We start from the raw sequence: 7,125 nt of genomic DNA, 5'->3' as shown, positions 1-7,125 counted from the left end.
CTGTTCATTTCACATTACCTAAGAAGTTTTTTCCTCGTGTTTTTGCTTAAATGGTTTGTTTTCAGCAAAGTTATAGTTGTGTGATTCTGGAGAAGTCAATCCAACACTTCTGACATGCAGCAACCCACGCCTGCTGCAGCGAGCATATGGCCTTCATACATTGGCTGTGCAATATAACCTCTAGGCTATCCAGCGTCCCCTAATTTCAGCTTCTAATGTTTTTCTTCCCTGGAAATCATATTTTTGGATTTAAGTGACGTGTTTGGCTGCAAGGGCTGACAAACGTTTGCATAAACATTCATGTTCCCTAGATAATGGATTGGTAGACCTACAGTTTTTGTGTTTCTTTGATTATTTGTTTTACGTTTTCCCAAAACATTCAAAACGGGGAGCCTTCAGAACAGTTTTTAGAGCTAACTGGAGCCAACGTTATTATATTTAACCATGCTAGGTTGCACATGATACAGCTGGCTCACACTGCATTCTGTCAAGTAATGAACAGAAGGCTCGTTCATCTGTTTATGCTGCCAATAGTCATACAATCGACAGAAAGCGATATTTACATAGAGGAGCTGGCCAACGTGAACAATACTGTCACTTGAACATTTAGGCTTTCTTACCAACATTGCAGATACAGTGCTGCGCTCTTCAACTTACCTCCCTCATAAACTTGCAAAGCATTAAGCATGTTAGCACTTTGGTGTTAGCATTTTACTCGAACAACATGGATTTTGTTGAAGTCAGTTTTGGTTTAAATATTGTGTTTGCTTCTCCTCCTTTTGCAGCTTTAACACGGCATGCAGTCTGTGTTCCACTTTATATACATGCTGTGTTAGTCAAGCACACATATGCCTCCACAACAGCTCTGATACCGTGAGAACAGGCACGGGGCTCCCAGAGGGGGGATTCTGAGGAACAACTAAAGTGACACATCTCACCCTGTGTTTGGTGTACCAGCTTCACAGAACAAGATGAAACAGATTAATGGAGATTTCCTCACTCTCACGCCTCGGCAAGAATAATACACAGCGAGCCTTTGTTTCCAATCTGCTTTGGTCTGTCCAAGGCTGTCTGTGTGAAGGCCGAACGCTTGGATCATATGACTCACACATGCTCTGTCCCCTCAGGGTCTTCATCCACCGCCAGATACCTGACCAGAGCTCGACCTTCAGCCTCAACATGACTCAGAAATATCAACGGGCTCGCGGCAGTGCGTCTAAAATTATTCACAACAACTTGAGAACCTTTCTCTCGTGCGTTTCTGTTTTCTTCTGTTTCTACATAAAGCGCCAACTTGTCCAAGCTTTGTGTCTGACAAATCATGAATTGTTTATGTCTCGTTTGCCATCCTGATGAATTTAAGCTGTTCAATAAACAATGAAGCTCAAAGTGCATACAGGATGAATCTGCCAAACAGAACAACAATGTTGGATTTTGAATGACGCCATGATCATTGTTTTGCCCCTTTAGAAGTCGAGCAGATACTACAAGGCATCTCTGTCATGTTTCCAATTAGAGCGCTCCCGTCCTCGAACTGCAGTACTCTGTGGAGGTTTATTTACATATTTCCATAATGGTCAAATACGGAGAGTGCAGTGTAGCATGAAACACCTCAGATCCCGGCTCTGGTCTGAGCCTGCAAGCTCATCCAATATTGAATTCTTTGTCCACAAGCAGAATGAGCGAGGCTGGGATGAGAAGAACAATTGGGACATCTTTGTTATGATACTGTCTGTTCAGTGCTTCTCATCCGTTGGCTGTCTAGTTTGTTCATGTAAAATACAATGATTCCTCAGTCTATAGCTGATCCATATTCTGTTGATGAAGCTGTGGTATACATCGCAAACTTGCTTGAACCACTTAAGAAGATTATTTAATTCCACTTTTCTGCACTTGCTTGTTAGGATCACGCCAAAAATATCCACAAAGATGATTTATTCAGTCACCAGCCACCGCTTTGATCTCCCTTTTATTCCCCATCCTGATGCACTTTCATACATTTTAATTACAGTCGCATATGTTCATCCATGCTGTGCACTGTAACTGAACCCTGACCTAACCAAAACCCCTGCATAAAGGAAAGATATCATTAGCACTCGTAAAATACAGTAGTGCAACCTCAACTTACACGGGGACGACAGAATGAACTCTCAAAATGCTCTGAGAACGAGAAGATCAGACTTTTTGTCCTCATCAATGTTTGAAAACCCGTTGCTCTTTAGAAAAGGGTTATGTAAATGTTTTGTGCCGTCTAAATGTATGAATCTATGCATGACTTGTGTTTCTCATGTTGTTGTGTACAGAGGGATAGAATAATGGGGATCTGAAGTTCTTGTTTATATCAAGTTTTGTACAATAAAAAACCCTGTCGTCCTGTTTCAATGTAAAAGTTATGGAAATGGAAAACCAAGCCTTGTTCTAAACTCAATTTGCTCACATATAAATATTTTATAGCTTACATTGTATTCCTGAAAACATGTGCAATTCATCTTAAAACCATCCTGTAAGAATGGTCCCAAAGTAGCTTTCCTTGTCTAAGAAGTCCAATCTTACACCCTACATTAAGAAAAGAAAACATCATAAGGGGTGTAGCTTGTATTTCTAAAGCTATTTTGTTGTTCTGTGATATTTTTTCTGGTTGGCTAAACATAAATGAAGTGACCTTATGATGACATTTCAAGTGCAGCTACAGTACAATGTAGTCTGATAGCAGATAAAAACAGCACTCCCAAAATTAGAAGGTCTGTAGTCGGTCAGAAGAATTAGACAGGGTTTGCTTTTTGTATTTACATTTGTTATTGAAGTTTGAAAATCATAAAAATGTAATATCCCCATCAACAGAAGCCTTAATTAACCAAAACATAATGTAGTTGATGGCCTCATGGTAATCTCCCAGGGGGGACCAAATACCAAACATCAATGAGGTTTTACTTTTACATACTGCCCTACATCCCTATTCTGCCCCTTCTTGTGATGTGAACACACTGTTAGTGCTTAATGGAGCTAAGCAGATTTACAGGCCAACAGATTAAAGCTAACTACCTCCAGTAGCTCGCACATCTTCTCATCCTCAACCTCAAGATTCAGGTTCTTTTTTTTTTTTTTTTCCTTTTTTTTTTTTGCAGCGGCTTATTTCATACTCTAAGCTGAAAATGGGATGCCAAGAGGAGCAATCCTCCTTGGATTATTTAAACAGCCACTTCAAAGGAAAGCAATTATAATCCTGCATTATTGATATGCAAGTGAGTAAAAAGTCATAGAAACTAGAAAGGAGCTTCAACAGTCATATTTGGGCAAGTAGAACGTGAGCCCTGGATGGGTGCTTTAGGGTTTCTGGTTTAATTTCTGTTTGTGACATAAGAAAGTAGGTTGAGTAGAATTCATTTTACATCATTTCCAAATGCAGACACCAAATTCACAAGCAGAGACACACTCAACATTTGCTTGCTGCATTTACATCTCACACGCTACAGTAGCCTAAAGAAACACATAAAAACTAGTACCATATAATCCTTGTAACTCTTGATGTATGTTTATTCTATCATTAGCAAATGTAAAAAACATGCTAGCTGATGAAACCCGATCAAACTAGGACAATAGTTTTAGTTCACTTTGTTTGTATTTCGTTGTGGGTTGAAACAGTGTTTTACTCTCATCGTAAGTGACCCAGATTAGAGCATGCATGTGTGTGTGTCTGTGTTTGTAGTTAGTAGTAAGTGGCAATGAATTATGCTGCACGTGTCCCAGAGAACTCAGTGCAGATGGTTATTTTGGTCAGGCAAAGGCTGCAGGCAGTACGCTGTCATGTTGTGTAGATCTGACTGCAGGAAAACGGACTCTCCCTGCAGGTTAATGATGAGACTATGGCACGTTTGGAGAAATGGTGAATGAGAGAATAAAAGGGGAAAAAGTAAAGTTACGTAAGATTCAGCCAAACGCTTGTTCCGTTACACTCTGCAACTCTAATAATAACTGTCTGTTCTTCGCCATCAGCACTAAATGAATAATAACAATTTGTGCTTCAGTGACCATCAGAGTTTAGTGACCTTTAAATGCCTGAATCATGACCAAATGTGTTTGTCTTCAGATCAACAGTACAGGGACGAGGGAGCTGCCAGGGTCTTTGGCTCCCCCTGAAAAGGCTGAGCCCCCCTTAAATCCTCAGGGATTAATGAAGTTTATAAAATAAAATACAAATGTTGCACATTCTGCCTTTTAAGTAATTTCATTTGTTTTTGCGTCAAACATTGTCAGCACATGGTACAAACACTCCAGCCCCACTTCGACTGTACATGCACTGAAGCTGTTTGAGACAACACTTGTAAGTATAAGTACATCTTCCATTTGTTTATGTGATTGCATTGCAGTCAGAAGATGTGTGCCTGTGTTCGTCACAATGCCTCTGAAGGTTGGACGGTGACATGTTGATGGTGGGTGACTTATTGCTCAACATACCAGCATGTTTCTAATATCAAAAGAGGTCAAGGACGTGGCTGCAGGACAGCACAGCCTATAAATAATCTTTACACCTTTTCATACTTTCTGGACACCAGAATAAGGGCTCTTATTTGAAACCGGCCGTTGTGGAGATGTTTGGTTTGGCAGATGTGATGCAAACAGCGTGACTGTCTCCAGACACTCGGCAGATGTGCGTAAACACACAGACATTTATAAAACGCCTCCTCGCTGCACAGTCTGAACAGGAGCCATAAATGATGTTGTTGCAGGGTCCTTGAACTCAGCATGAATCCTGCACGCCTGCCTTGTGTGACACAGTAAAAGGTTGTGCAGAGTGTTTGCGTGTGTGCTGTAATGACAGGAGTCTGACAGTAATTCGTATGGCTCAGGCACAAAATGCCTCTCATATACAGTTCTCAGCCTTTGACCTAATGAAAGACAAGGGATTACTTTGTTGTATGTACAGCTGTAGGCAAAAAAGATAAATCGCAATCGCCCCCTTCTGATGTGTCATAATCATACCCATACTAACTTTGTGATTAATTAACTAGGCAGGATAACGATCCAAATGTAAAGTGTAAGGCAACAAAAGTGCGACCATCTCTAAAATTGTAACTCTTGCACACTGACTCTAAACCACAGAGTGATTTAAATAAACATTACTTTGATTCTAGTCTCATCTTTGTTTGGTTAAATGTTGACACACTGTTACCACACCCATACATCATATACCGTACATACCATGTAATCACACTGCTTCCATTGTGTTCTATTGTGAGTTGAGCTCGCGCATTTCGAAACAGGGTTAAAATCCCTAAGGTGAAACAAACCCTTCAAGAAGAGAAAAACTACTAAACAGAATGAATACAATATTCATACTTTAAATCTTAACATTAAAATCTGTCACACAATGTTAAAAATACAATATCATAATAAAAGCATGAGGACTTCATAAGACACACAGCTAGTGTCATCCTTTTGGTTTCCTCACATGAACCTGACTCGTGTTGTAAGCTGGTGTTTGAGAGGTTAGATTAAGTTGTTACACAAGAACACATTTTACTGACTATTGTCTTCCTCGGGGTTCAACGAAGGACAATTGAATAGGCAGTTTTAGGTAACAAAAAAAATCGCAGGACTGTGTGATCCCTTTTACATGAGGTGGTACATGTGAGAAGTAGAGGAAAGAGAGAGCGGTGACAGGGGAGGAGAGAAAAGCAGGTACACTCTGAACTAATGTGTTGAGACAAGGCAAGTCTCAGGAGCATCTGTTTTTAGAGTCTCTAAAAATCCTTCTTCATCTGTCCTCTTCCTCCTGAACCCCTCTTTTTTTTACACTCTTCCAGTCCCTTGGATTCCCTTCTGTGTGTTTATGTCCACACTGTGCTCTAAAGAGCTTCTTGTTTTACCGTCAGAGAGCAGAAAAAACCAGAGCTCCTCCCGGAGGAGTTGGATAACGGCGAGCAGCGACAGCAAGGCTGCAGTTATTCCTTCCCCCGGCCCAGGGTCAGTCACGGCTGCTCTGTTTGATAGAAGAAGGCGATAAAAAATATTGAGTGTTATTGCAATGGGGGCCTACAAAATAATTCAAACGTGTGTTTGTGTGTTCATGTGTTCATGTGTGGAGCATTTTTACATAAGAGATTAGCATGTGCAGTTCTGTGTGCAGAAACAGGGATTGGGAAGAAAATGAGGGGAGGTTTTATTCTTTCTCTCCTCATTTTTTCTTCTGTTGGAGGAAATCTGGAGAAGATTAGAGGTCAATAAACCTCAAATCAAGCAGCACTTGCTTAATAATTTAGAGATAATCTAATTAGAATCGAGCTGCTTGAACTCTGCTCTTTGTGAAAAATGTCTTCCCTCTCACACTCATGCATGCTCCCTGGTTTTTTCTCACGTGTAAAGGAGGAGAATTTGCTCGAAACATGCTTCTGATGCTCCTCCCATGTCCTCCTCTGAACCTTATGACTCTTTCACTCTGCTTTACCCACGACTAGAAGGCTCCAAGAGGCCTCCCTGGACGACTACATGTTCACAGAACACTTCATATGTCACTTGGAGAGGCAGAGTGAAGCGTCTGGGAGTGTAAAAAGATCATACTCATGATGTTACTAAGGCCCCTGGGTTGACCCTGGGCTCATAACTACAACACCATTAAAACTTACATCAGCCATGATCTAGAAGGAAGCAGAGAGGAGGAATAAAGGGCTCTGTGGGGCTGTAAAAGCAAGAATTTCAACCTTTAATACTTCATGTTCTTCACTTCAAGCACAAAAAACACAAGCAGTAGAAACAAGCAGAGTCATATGTCAGTCATGAAACTTTGGAGGATGATTCAGACTCTTTTGCATGTGAAGCAGAACTGCTTTTTTTTTTTTTCTTTTTTTTTCAAACATTTGTCCTAATTCTCTCCTAAAGCCAGCCAGCGTAAGACCTCCTCACAGATAGAGGTAATTAAAGTTGGTAGCTCTTTGCCTCCTCGTAAAAAGAGATGCATCTCAAAGTAAAGGAAGATGCGTGTTCTCATTAGCCGGATCACTAACTGCATCATGCAGGTATTGATGATGATTATAGCGAAACTGCTGCAATGCAGATCTAAAAGGAACACGCGTCACTGAGCCGGAGGTGAAGGTAACAAGTGGACTCATACAGTCTCACTCTGAACTC

This window comes from Symphodus melops, assembly GCF_947650265.1.
Source record: "Symphodus melops genome assembly, chromosome: 15".
Lineage (NCBI taxonomy): Eukaryota > Metazoa > Chordata > Actinopteri > Labriformes > Labridae > Symphodus > Symphodus melops.
This window is presented reverse-complemented; position numbering follows the sequence as displayed.